A 13,406-nucleotide genomic window follows, 5' to 3' on the forward strand; every position below is an offset into this window, starting at 1 on the left:
ATAGCTAAGTGGACCAAAATTGCAGCTGTCTATTTAAATGAGTGTTGTGACATATTTCACTTTCACGTGTGTGTTTTGTTTTCACAAGTATTAATGTTATAGGAAAGCATGGATATAATTTACAAAAATAGCAACTACAATAAAGAAAAAAATCAACCATTATCCCAATATCAAAAGATAATACCTTTGTATAGAAATATTTATAGATATGTTAAAGCTATAGATTATAGCCAGGACATAAAACATTAAAATTATCTAGTAGGTAAATGCACTTTTATATAAAGCTTTTAAAATTTAAGGTTGTATTATATCTATTTTACATATTGTTAAATATTCTATCACACAGTCATTCTGTAAATTATTTAATTGGCACTCTAGTGTTTGTATGAATATATTGCCTAATTATTTATTTTAAATGATGTTTCCTATCTAAAGGTGGAATTACTGAGTCAAATGCTGTGATCACTGATGTTTCTAAATAATTAACCAGCAGCCCAGGATGTGAGAGTCATTCAAATTTCAGAGCTACACACTCTCAAATTCAAAATATGGCAGCTCTAGCTCCTCTTTTTCAGACTCCATTTAAAAGACTTTCTATAAAATTGTAAAGAGAAAGTTGAAATTCAGAAGCTAGTTTATTTTTTATCTTAGTCAAAATAATAATATATTTCCTCAAAAGAAAAATATTTTAATTCATTGAGAGAGCCAAATTTTAGCTGTTGTTTTATTGTACTATTTCGCAACATTTAATGTATTTTCTCAAGTATTACCTACTTAGAAATTGATAAATCACAAAGTTAAGCAAGCACCTAATTATACAACTAGAATCTTCTATTTGAGTTAAATATCCTAGTGTTTTTGTAAACTAAACCACAGAAGAATAGGTCCATCTTGAATAGATTTTTTATTAGGTTCACTCACTTGTAAATTATAGCAGAGTAAATCCAGGGTGTCATTCATCATTTTCCTTCAGTTGATGTATCTACCCATTCAAGAATGTCATGCCTTTAAGTACAAAATGGAGTCACAGAATTTAGGACTCTGTGGCTACAAACATTCTAATGTCTTCACCATCATCTAAGTAATTACAATGCAAATGTTTTTAATTCCCTATTCTCTATCAAGGTACAAGCTTTTCTTTTTCCAGTAAAGTTGTAGATGTTGCATTCCTGGTTGGCCAAGACCATGCAGCTCTCTTATTATTTACTCCCAGTTCTAGAAATTGTTGCTTTGATTTTGGAATCATTATTGAATACATTCATTGGATAAGCACCTAGGGTGCCTATGTTTTTATTGCTATAATTTGCTATACTTCGTTGCTTGGGATAGTTGTGATTCTAGGTGTTGAAATCTGTTTTTGTCTTTGTTGGATCGGTGTGCTTTGTTTCTTGGTTTCTGTAGCCCTCTCTGGTTCTCAAGAAAGTTTGTTGCCTGGGTCTTGCCTGGTAGGGAATGCTTGTACAGAGAGGTGGTCGGTGGAGAAGGATAGTGATTGCCAAAGAGAGAAGACTACGAAGTGCTTCAGGAAAAAAGCTAAATGGATCCAGTTGGCACCTAGAGATGGGGTAGATGGGAAGTAGCCGTTGTGGCAGGAAGAGAGGATCCTGCAAAGAGGATGCAGTATGGCAAAGCATGATCTGGAAAGACGTGAACAAAAGGACTGTTGGGGATGGCTTTGGTCTCAAGCAGGAGTTGGAGTTTCCAGTGTATTTCTTCACTGGAGGAGAGCTCCTATAAGCACACAGTTCCAGGGCTGAGGGGGAGAACAGGGAAATCTTACTGGAGGACCGGAAGGGTAATGTGATTCACTCACAGGAGACCCTGCAGGCTCTGGCCACTGGGAGATCCCAGTCGAGTGTTTCTAGGTATCCAGGGCTGACATGAAGGAACAGGAATGAGCTGCAGGAATGGGTCTGAGGGTCCACTGAGAAGATGAAATCTGAGTCTTTTCCACGCTTGGGCAGAATCTCCCAGGAGTGGAGGTAAGGCGAGAGGACAGGCCCCAGCAAGTGGACTCCTACATAGACAGGGTTATGACTAAATGGTTGTAATGATGGACAGGAACGAGAGTGGATATTGACGACAAGTCCAAGCCTCTTGTGGCCACTTAGTTCCCAGACAGAGAATGCTCCTAGGTGTAAGTGGTTGACACAAAGGGATGGGGGAGTGAGGAAACCAGGTCTACCTCAATGTTCTGTTCTTCAGACTTCCCCAGAAATGGAGGTAGTATGGGGCGGGGAGGCAGGCCCCTGCAAACGGTCTACTCTAGTGATGGAGAAAGGAGATTAGAGGAGTTCCAGTGACAGACAGGAAGGAGAATGAAAATCAGTTACTTCCATTTTCCCTTTCTTCCTTCACCTTCTGAGATCTGTGTTATAGAATTTTGTTATCCAAGTTCTGTAATTCAGTCTGGTAACATCTTGGACCATGACCTTCTCATCCCTCCCTCCCTTCCTCTCTCTCCCTCTCTTTCCCACATATTACATTTATTTTAACGTTATTAGTGTTATTGTTCTCACCTCCAACTTATGATACAATCAAAAAATACATATGTTTCTAAATACTGGCATTAATTTATTCCTTCCAGTCTTGTTTTTGGTCTCTTACCCAGAAGAAACAAAGAAAAGAGTGTTTGTTGCTCTTACTTTTCTCTACATATTTTCTTTTCTTCCCATAAATGTATAACAAAAGTGTTTTACAATTTTACTTATTAAATTATTAAAAGACATTTTTTCTGTTAGCATTTTAATGCAAGACTTTTTTTGTCTGATAATTAACTATAACTAGAAAAGAGAACACAAAAACCCAATGGAATAAAAGCCCTCTTAACAGGGTTCAGCAGTTAAGAGCACATACTGCATGGATGCTGGCTCCCACTCTGGGTGGCTGAAAACCACTTGTGTCTATTTCAAGAGGGATCCAATGCTTCTGGCCTCATCCAGCAGCACCTGCACTTATGTGCATTCAACAACACAGTAACACATAATGAGAAAAATAAAATCTAAAAAAAAAAATCCCTTTAGAAATATCTATTGATGCTACCATTTTCAGCAACTGGGTATGCAAAGGCCATGCAATGTCTTCTCTGGGGTCAGTTTTTACTTGTGACAAAAGACATTCTCTGACAATAACTTAAATGTGAAGAGTCAAAAAAGAAAAAAACAAAAACAAAAACAAAAACAAGGTGTTGGCAAACCAGTATAGGTTCAAAGAAGAGGTCCCATAATTCCAGTGATGTTTGGAATATTACTGTAATAAGATATATTTTGAACGAAGGAAGACATCTGTGTCATGCTGCTGAGGTGGAGGACAACAGATGTTCAGATAGGAAGACATTATGAGGGATCACATTAAAGCAGAAGGAAATCAGGATGGTAAATTAACAGGAGAACCAGCAGATTGGCAGCGTGGGAATCATGGGGGAATGCAGAAGACACTTTTCAGTGTTCGCTCTACTGTAGATGTTAAAGATTCCACAGGATTGGTGACTACTAGAAATAAAATGGAAAACAAGTGCTTGTCTGGGAACAGAGAGCCTCCTCTCATATAACTGAATGGATTATGCTGCTTCTGGAAGACAAGTAGGTAGGGAGAAGAAAACATTCTCTTCTATAATTAATCATATTTACAACAGAAATTGATTTTCCCATTACAGAATTAGTTAACAAGTATGGTGCAGAACAGCCTGGCATTATTTATACATTTTTTTTTGTGTAGCTAAAATTTATGATTTTTAAACACTCATCTTCCTCTGTTTTTATCTCTCCTGAAATCTCACATGGCATAAAATGGTCACTGACTCGCACTGAAGTATTTTCGGGTTGGCCCAGAGTCCACCATCCCCCACCAAAGTTAATACTTTAGTGAGACTCATTGACCATTTTATGCAGCTGTGGTGGGTGAGGGCAACCCCTTGGTCAACTTGAATATCCAGAGTTGAAATCAGTACAGAGTTGTGTATATGTTAAAATTGCAAGCAACAGATAGTTCTTACTTAGTTACTTTTTTTTTTTTTGTCGCATGAGTCAAATATTGCATCCTGGCGTCCATTTCTCTTATCACAAAATCAGCCAGATGTGACTAAATTTTCTATTCCATGGCTTTTGCTCATGTGGAGTCACTGTGCTCCAAAATCTCATTATTGCGGAGTTTCCCTGCCATTTGATGTTAGGCATAGCACGGATATAATTTGTCTGGAAGCTTCAATGACTACTACAGCAGGTCCTGGCCTCATACTCATACCCTTTTTTACAACCCAATCAGTTCATATACAACAACCCGACCTCTTTCTTCCCCGAGCTCCACTTCAGTAGTATGGTGTCTGGTTCTCATAAAATGACTCTGACATTCACAAAGCAAATGTCCTTTGAGTTCTGACATCAGGGTGAGCTGACCCACCAGATGTGGTATTCTTGAGTGGGTTGGAGGAAGTAGACAATGTTTACATTAACCTTTTCAAGCCCTTTCCCATGCAAGGTTAGGAGCATGGTGGTTAAATAAAGATGCTTAGTCATCCAGAATGCTAAAAGCACTTGACACCATGTCAAGTAATCTACTCTTGCCATGCGATCTGGCAGTCCAGGCCAAGGTGCTGAAGCAGCCCTGTAAGGAAAACCCAAGGCTGTGTAAATGCTTATTTTTGTAAAAACATTGCTCTACTTCCTTTTGCTTTTGTTAATATGCCTTCACCAAACCTCATTATGAGAAGATTGACCACTAATAGGATAGTGATGAAAATTTCATCCTGATTTTATGAAGTTATGGACAGCAAGTAGATTTCTCAATTATTTTATTTCTTTCCTGGATTATGGTCTAGTAGACAGGGAATTGCAGATGGAGTTTACTGGCAATGTCTCTTCAAATTGTTGACACTTCACTAAGGAAATCCTGTATTTATACTTTAAACTGTATTCTATTTTTCTCTTATATTTAAAACCATTATAACTGGCAACTTTTGTAGATTACTCCAAGAAATGATGAAGTGTTATTTGTACTTTTTTTTTTTTTTTGGTAAACTGAGAAAGCAAAATATATACAGCTGATTTTTTTTTGGTTAAGCCCCTGCCTTCTTTTAAAATACCATATGGTTTTCTTAAAACTAGCCATTTTCCTCTTTTCTCTTCTAATTTATGAAAGAAGAACATTGCAGCTATTAGTAGATTTAAACGTTCCGATAGCTCCAAGGCAACATAAACATCATTTTACAAATGTGAAATCTGTCAGGATTCTCCAGTAATGGGTAAAAACCGCCTGACAGTTTTTCTCTGTAAGCATTTGTGACAGCTAAAAAGTAATAATTCCTATTAATGAGTGATTTACCATATCTCAACATGTGTTCAAGGCTGCAACTCTTACGTCAATAACAGAGCTAATCAGTTTAACATGCTATGGGCAGGGACTAGCAGTGCACGCAAAAGCAGAAGTCACAAGAAGCTGGCTCTTCTCTCTTCTATTCTGGCTTTTCTTCAGCAGTGACAGACATTGAGTCATCCTGAGGAGAATTCTCTTACATTTGTACCTGCCCCGAAATGTCGGCTCTCAAGCTCTCTCGGATCATTCAAGTGGGCTGGAGTCATTTTTATTGCACTGTAATCTTCCTGGTGGATCTTGGCGCCTCTGCAGTGTTTCACTTTGATTAGAGTGTCTACTCCACCATTCTTGACAGAAAGAGGGAGAGTGTGAGCAAACAGTGGAAGGGACTAGAGAAGGAGGAAAGAATGGGAAAGGAGCTCTCTACAAGTTTCTGTGGACAAACGATGCAAGGGCATCAGGAGCAAAATGTGGTCTGAGATTTGTGAAATACAGCAATGTGGTTACCCAACTGTGCTTGATACAGAAAGTTCAGGAAAATGCACCAAGCATCCTTAGTAACTCACACCAAAACACCCTGTAGAACAGTGAGCGGCTTGACTTTGTGAAGGAGGGTATCCCAAGGCACATTGTAATAATGAGGAAGAAAAGTAAAATTTAGAGGAAAATACTCAATCCCATTTAGTAAACAACATATTGGGCTGTAGAAGGATTCTGCAGTAGGGGTTTGAAAAGATCATTTTAGCATTGTCCTCTGGGTTACTGAATATGCTTCTAATTCCCTAAGAATACAATCATTTTCTGTTTAGTACAGATTTTTTGCAAGTGTTTGCAGATATTACCGGCATAAGTTAAATGTAACAGAAAGAAGAGAAGCACCCTAACTTTGATACCAACATATGGAAATTTTTAATTTCAACTCAAGTTTGTCTCATTTCAAAGTAAAGTACTTTAAGGCAGGCCAACCCGCTCAACCCACACTCAGATGATAACCTATGTCTGTGTTGAAAAGGGGACTAGGAGAAATCAGAATGGCCTGGCATGTTATGATCAAGCATAGCCCTGAAAATCAGAAAAGCTAGATATATGCAAGAAATAGACTTTAAAATATTTTTAGTTTCCTCAATCTATTGGGATTTGTTCAACTAGGAAAGGGAATGACCCAGAACTCTATCTATGTGCATAAGGACAAGGTCAGATCACAGTGTGGTTGGTTTTAGCTCCTTAGGTTCTGTAGGTCCAATGTCACTGTGTAGAAGTAATATTTTCCTTAATGAAATCGAGAATTTTATCCAAGGCATACTGGTCTAACCTGCATCTACCATTAACCTCTATGTGAGTTGTTGTCAGAGCAGAGGAAATAGTTTACTAATTTTGTTGTTCTATAAAACCCCAGGAAAATCTCCATGTTTTTTATATTAAATGTTCAGAAATATTTGTAATCCATAGACAAATCGGTGGTAGGTAGATGCGTGGATATAATAAATAAGTCAACATGGAGGGCACGCATAGTAACAGAAGGGATAGTAGCTCCTACTTCCCAGGCAACAAGCACAGTCAATTACAGTACACTCTCCTGTCTAAACGTGCAGCTTTTTTTTTTTTCAGGAAAAACAAAATAAACATATTCTGAACTTGGAAGTTACATTGTCTTCAGTAGTGATTGTTGGACATGCTAACACTTCCTAGGTCATCCTGATAGGGTTCTCACTCACCTCCTTGATAGGTTTCCCTACAGACTTCTACTCGTTAACCAACATTTTGCCCCTTTTTAGATTGCGATTTCTAATCCCATCACTGTCTTCACTAACTATGAATGAAAAGCAGAGTTATAATGTTGAAAATACAATACCTCAGGAAAATGAGCTGAAGTGTCAGAATTCTCATTTAGTCTAAATGGCAAATAGTCATTTGTAAGTTATGACACCTCTTACTCATTTGCACACTCTCACTTGAGAATATGTCCTCAATAAATGTTCATTATATTCAAGCTAGAGATGCGAACTCCCTAGTGAATACATTATAACAAATGAACAAGGTAGCTTAGATTTCCATGGTAAATCTTGCTAAATAGGCACAACACAGTGTGTGGATGTGGTTCTGGAACAATTAATATTACAAATTTCTTTGTAATTTCCCCAAAGTCATTTGGAAAACATTAGTTACAATCTAATTCTCTGGATGTGCATGAATGAACAAGTCAGCTTTCAAATGTGCATATGTAAATGAGCCTACAGGTTAGAATATTTACATTAAATGGGAAATATTCATTATAATTCAATAACAGGACATTTGGGAGTGTTTTGTAAAATATTTTTTAAAATGAAGATTGTTTTTAAGTTCTGCTGAGAAGTAGGCATAATGACTTGCCTAAAGAAGGTAAAAGGACCAACTATTAATTTAAAGGTAAAGTCAAATGTATCTTCTTATTATCTGGCTCTCCATCATTTATCTATCATTATCTATCTATGTATCTATGTATCTATGTATCTATGTATCTATGTATCTATCTCTCATCTGTCTATCTAACATCTATCTATCATTTATCTATTAATCAATAAATCTATCTGTCTATCTTTCTATCATCTATTTGTCTAACATCTATTTATGTATTATTTATATTAATCAATCTATTTATCTGTCTATCATCTATCCATCATCTATCTCTCTATGTATGTATGTATGTATGTATGTATGTATGTATGTATGTATGTATCTATCTATCTATCTATCTATCTATCTATCTATCTATCATTTATTCATCTACCTATTATATATCGCCATACTGTTCATCTATAATTTAGCTCTCTATCATCTTTGTCTTTATTTTTATTCTTTTCTTTGTGTCCTAGCTGATCTTTGTCATGCTTCTGCCATATCTTCCCAAATTCTGTGTTGCAGGCATGGACAACAATGTATTGGAAAACTCAGACCAAATGTCCCTGTTTTGGTAAAGACAGAAATTGAGAGAAACTCAAAGTCATGTCTCTCTCTTAATTTTAATGTTTGGACAAATGACAGCTCTGCGTTTCTGCTCATGCATTTCTTTCTCACAGGTACTGTTTGTTTTAGGATACAGATGTACAAAATGAGCTCCACTCGGGAGCCGAAAGTGTGGTGGCAGCATGGGAGAGATAATTTTGTATTTGGCTTATCTGTACAGAATCTGGGAGTAAGTGGCAAAATTAGAAATTCTGTACTCTGTTCAAACTACCTTTTGAAACAAGGTTTGGCATTTGCAACTCTGCACTCCCTTGCAGTGATGTACTCCTCTTTCCCCAACTATTCCATTATTCATATTTGCAGATATTTTAAAAATGTTGTTTTCACATAGATGCAGACTGGGGCCTTGTTGCTATATGCTATCACTTATATCATTTACTTGAAGCACTTAAAACATATACAAATTACTTAAATATGCTAATATAGTAATATGAAGTATACTAATAACTGAGTGTTTAAAATGGTTAACTATATAAGCAAAAGTATGATTTAAAAACAGGACAGTTTGAGCAAGAATGCAGGAGTATACCATAGCTGAGTATGAACTGTGACGGAGTGTTCAAGAGCTCATTGTAGCTTTACATTATATACTATATAAAACATTATATAAACACTTACTGCATAATTTTCTCAGCACTTCCCATATCAACACAATTTATGCAGCACATTGAACTAGACATTTGATGTGATATATGATTATTCACACACAGTGCTTCACTTTTGAATTTTTTTGGTTTGTTTAGAAATTTCTGAAGTAATTTTATGCTATCAAACTTCTTCAAAAACATTTTCTCATTCATTTCTCTAGTTGGATAAATCTAAAAGGAATAAATCTATCTTCACTTCAGAATGAAGGTCCTTTTATGGCAGGGACTACATTTTATTCTTTCACAAAACCTTACAGAAATAAGGCTCAATTTTCTTTTACTGCACTGAATATTTGCTTGTCTTGTACAAATTGCAAACTATTCTCAAGGTCATTTTCAGGAGATAGGCCCAAATTAATATATTATAGTTGTAATATGTTGCTTAGCTATATTGTTGTATGCAATTTTATCCTGGAATTCTACTATAATGTTTAAGAATACATCATATTTAAATTACTAATTGATTGACATTCAGACTGAGGCAGAGTACCTAATGCAAAAGGGATTACTTAGGCTCAACAACGCTGTTCTTGTTAAAGCAATAGTGCTTGATCAGCCCATAAAAACATTAGTTATGCTAGACTCAAAGAATTGAGCCTGTTTTGGTGATTAGGGACTTTAATTAGTAGGATTTATTCAGCTCCAGGTTGTAGATATTACACTTTCAAGGAAGTATGCTGTTGCTTAATATCAATTGTTCTAAAATCTGCTTTGGGCATCATTAATGTCTGCGCTTAGTATGACCTCAAAGGCTCTGGGTACCTACATAGTTTTTACTAAGTATCTAAGCACACATCTAACGGCAAGGAAGAGAAATACCAAGGAGAAGGAAAACGAAATTCGCCAGCATCACAATCACGTTTCTATCTTTTTTTTTATATTTATTCAGATGTGTGTGTGTGTATGTGTGCGCACACACACGCCTGAACTGTCTTCAGACTTGTGTCTTTTTTTTTGTCTCAGACGAAGAAGGTAGGTAATTAAAAAATAATTAGTCCACTAATGAGGAACCCACTTTTCAGACTTTATTTTTCCCAATTGGTTCATAGGCTTGACTGCGGCGAACTCCTCGACCAGAGAGAAAGAACAACCACCACACGAGGATTCTTCTCAGATCACGCTTTAATTGGAGTGCCCTTGGTTGAAGGAACATGAAGCGAGAGGGGGCAGGGAATGAGGGGCAGGGAACGAGGGGGCAGGAAGCGAGAGGGAGCGCAGGAAGTGAGAGGGGCCCAGAGAGCACTCAGGCAGCTGCTTATATAGGGAATTGGCACACGGGTCGCCCTGTGATTGGCTGCCATCATCAGCTGACACCAGACTGCGTAGGGATAGGCCCAAGGACCCTTATCCACCGTGCATGCGGGAAGCAGGGGACACGCAGCTCTCAAAGGCATAACCAAATATAGAGTTGTTTATAACCAACAAGACAGGATGTTGGCGCCATCTTGTAATGGCGATCTTGTCTGGCTCGCTACACTTGACAACTTGTGACCCGTCCATGTTCAGTTCTTTGGCAACTTCTGCATATGTAGAAAAATCAACTCAGTTTGTCATTGTCCATTTTTCATGCCATGCCTCTATTCTCCTTCAACACTCTCGTCACCATGTAGAACTTCTTTAGCAACCATCACCCTGAATCTTTGTTAGCAGTTCCTGGAACAAATGCATGGTTAATGGTAGGAGTTGTCTTAGGCACTTTATGAATGCAAATAAAATTTTGTCTAGTGACATTTGTGTAGCATAAAATATAAAACAAACAACACATATGTCATTTGTGTAATAAAAATAATATAAATCAAGAAATACATGTTAAAATACATATAGCATAACCACATTTATCAATGATGTATTCCAATATGAAATAAGAAATATAAACAAGATAAAACTACATGTGAAACAGAGCCTCACTTTTATAAAAATAAAATAATTTCCACTCCTATAATATTAAATTAATGTTAATTCAACAAGTTTTAAGGGTATTTAGCATAATGTAATTCCATTTTAAACAAAAAAGAAGTGTCTGCCCTAGGTTAAGAGAAACAAACTATTTTAAAGAGTTGGTAGTGTCTGTAGTGGTAATGTGGAGGAGGCAATGTCCCAGCTGAGTGACCTTTGCGCTCCACATTAATCTCTCTGAGGTCTACCTTTCATCTGCAAAAATGATAGTGTGAAGTCAATGGCTTTGAAGTCACTTCCCATGTTCATGATGTGCATTCCATTTGTGGATTTTCCCTTTATAGAGGCTGACTGAAGCGGTTCTCAGGAGACAGGTAATGCCGCACAGACTGGAGCTGGGAACATGCTCTCCTCACCTCCGCATCACTTCCTGCAAGGCCCTGAGGAGAGCGAACTGACAGCTGAGATTATTTTCCTAATATTTCAGCCAATGTGCTCTCATATCTGGAATATTGAGAGTTAACTGTAATTTATCAAAGACAAATTATTTCACTACCTACACCGAATCCAGACTCCCACATAAATTGCCCAGAAATCCGGTTTGGTTAAAATGTCCTCAGAGAAGCATCATAGAAAAGTTATTAAAAGTCAATATCCTGATCCAAAAGGGAAACCAGTCTTTTGGGATGTTTTCTTTAAACCAACACTTATTGTTTGAAAACAGAATTTATTTCATTAAATAGCTAAAAAACAATAATCTCACAACTATAAATAAATCTATACTCTTAAAAGGCTTTGAATCAGATATATAATTTAATATAACACATTCCAATCAGCTTAAATATGGATTGTTATATATTTACATTGGCTCTATAATATTAAGCAAACAACATAATGCACACAAATAATTGGGTCCTTGGGGATCAAAATGGATATTTCCAAGTTGGAATTTTAAAGTTCATTTATATTTAATATTTTTGTGAATGCTACAAAACCATAATAATACATTTTTATTTATGGCTGGTAGAAACTTGGACAATGTTGCCTGCACAGGGAAGCACAGGAAAATAATTTAAAGAAAAGATCTGGAGGCATTGGAAATATGGCAAGAAGAGAGTACTACCAAGGATTAAGCGGTAAAACATGCAGAAAATGATCCAATGCAGCTTTGCAGAGGGTGAGAAAGATTGTAGTAAAGAATGGGAGGCAAGATGAACTTATAGGCGATAGTATAGGGTAAATATGGACCAATAATAATATAGTTTAACAACGTCCTCTATGCTTTTGCAGCACAGGGAGATGAAGGGTTCAGTACCTACTACCTAGTCCTTGGTCTTGGCTTCTGTTACACAGCAATGCTTGCCTAATATACAGCTGTGTAGCATCCTGATTACTGCCACAACAGAGTGAAGTTTTGTTCATGTATATTCCTTCTAAGTTAGGACACTTCTAGGAATAGAGAGAGAAACTACGACCGCCCATGGGAACAATATTTAAATCCTAGGTTGGGAAGGAAAGTTCTATATTTTGTATGTGAGTCTTATTCTAATTCAACACAACCCCGCTAAAGCTCAGCTCAGGCAAGGGAAGAAAGTATTTTTAACACAAGAGATTTATGAAAATCAAAGCAAGAAAGTTGCTGTTTGACTTTTAGTTTATATAGCACATGGTAACCATTGAGCTTATATGTTGAAATAAATAGATTAAATTAATTGAAGAAGGAAATTTTAATCCATTTCACAGATGATAAAGCATGAGGTACAACAAAATTAATCAACTTTTCTAAACTCTCTCAGGATATGTGCTATGCAGCAAGAATTTAAATGCAAGTATGCTGAAGGTCAAAGACCATGATTTTTTTCAGTATTGAATTTGCTAATCGATTTTGTAACTGAGCCACTGGCCATTAATCCTGTAGAGCAATCTTACGTCTCTTTATTTGCTTGTAGAGGATTTCTTTGGTTTTAGTTTGGAAAGCCTTCATTAATATTTTTTCACTGCTTTGATTATGCAGTAGAAATCATATCTGGAAGGATTTTCAAGTCCTTCTAGGTAAATGTGCATTCATAAAAATGACGAGTTGGAGTGTAAGGATATCGAGGATCAAAGTCAGGGTGCCTACTGTGACACGTCTTCATTCCAAACAACAAAAGGAGGGAACTTGTGTTAGATAACTCTTGGGATGTGTTTCATAGACCCACATAAGTCTGTGACAAATCTCAGAAACCAAAGACCACAAACTTAGAAGTACAGACTAGCAAGACTGAAGAAGGAAAAGCTTATGTGTAAATTGGATTATCAAGCAATATCAAAACTGCACACGCATGACATGGCTTATTTGTAAATGTTAAGCTCCAAGATTGTTGATCACTGAGTCCATCAGGAACAAGAGTGAAATTCTGTCTCTGAAGCCTTACGTTCATTAAGGTCTGTAAGAGGAAAAATGCACACAGGGTTTAATACCACCACCTTTGAAGTAGGGGCTTGAGGATCCCTGAATTCGAAGCCAGTCTGGTCTATAGAGTAAATTCTAGGACAGCCAGAGCTACA

This window comes from Microtus ochrogaster, linkage group LG4, assembly GCF_000317375.1.
Source record: "Microtus ochrogaster isolate Prairie Vole_2 linkage group LG4, MicOch1.0, whole genome shotgun sequence".
Classification (NCBI taxonomy): Eukaryota; Metazoa; Chordata; class Mammalia; order Rodentia; family Cricetidae; genus Microtus; species Microtus ochrogaster.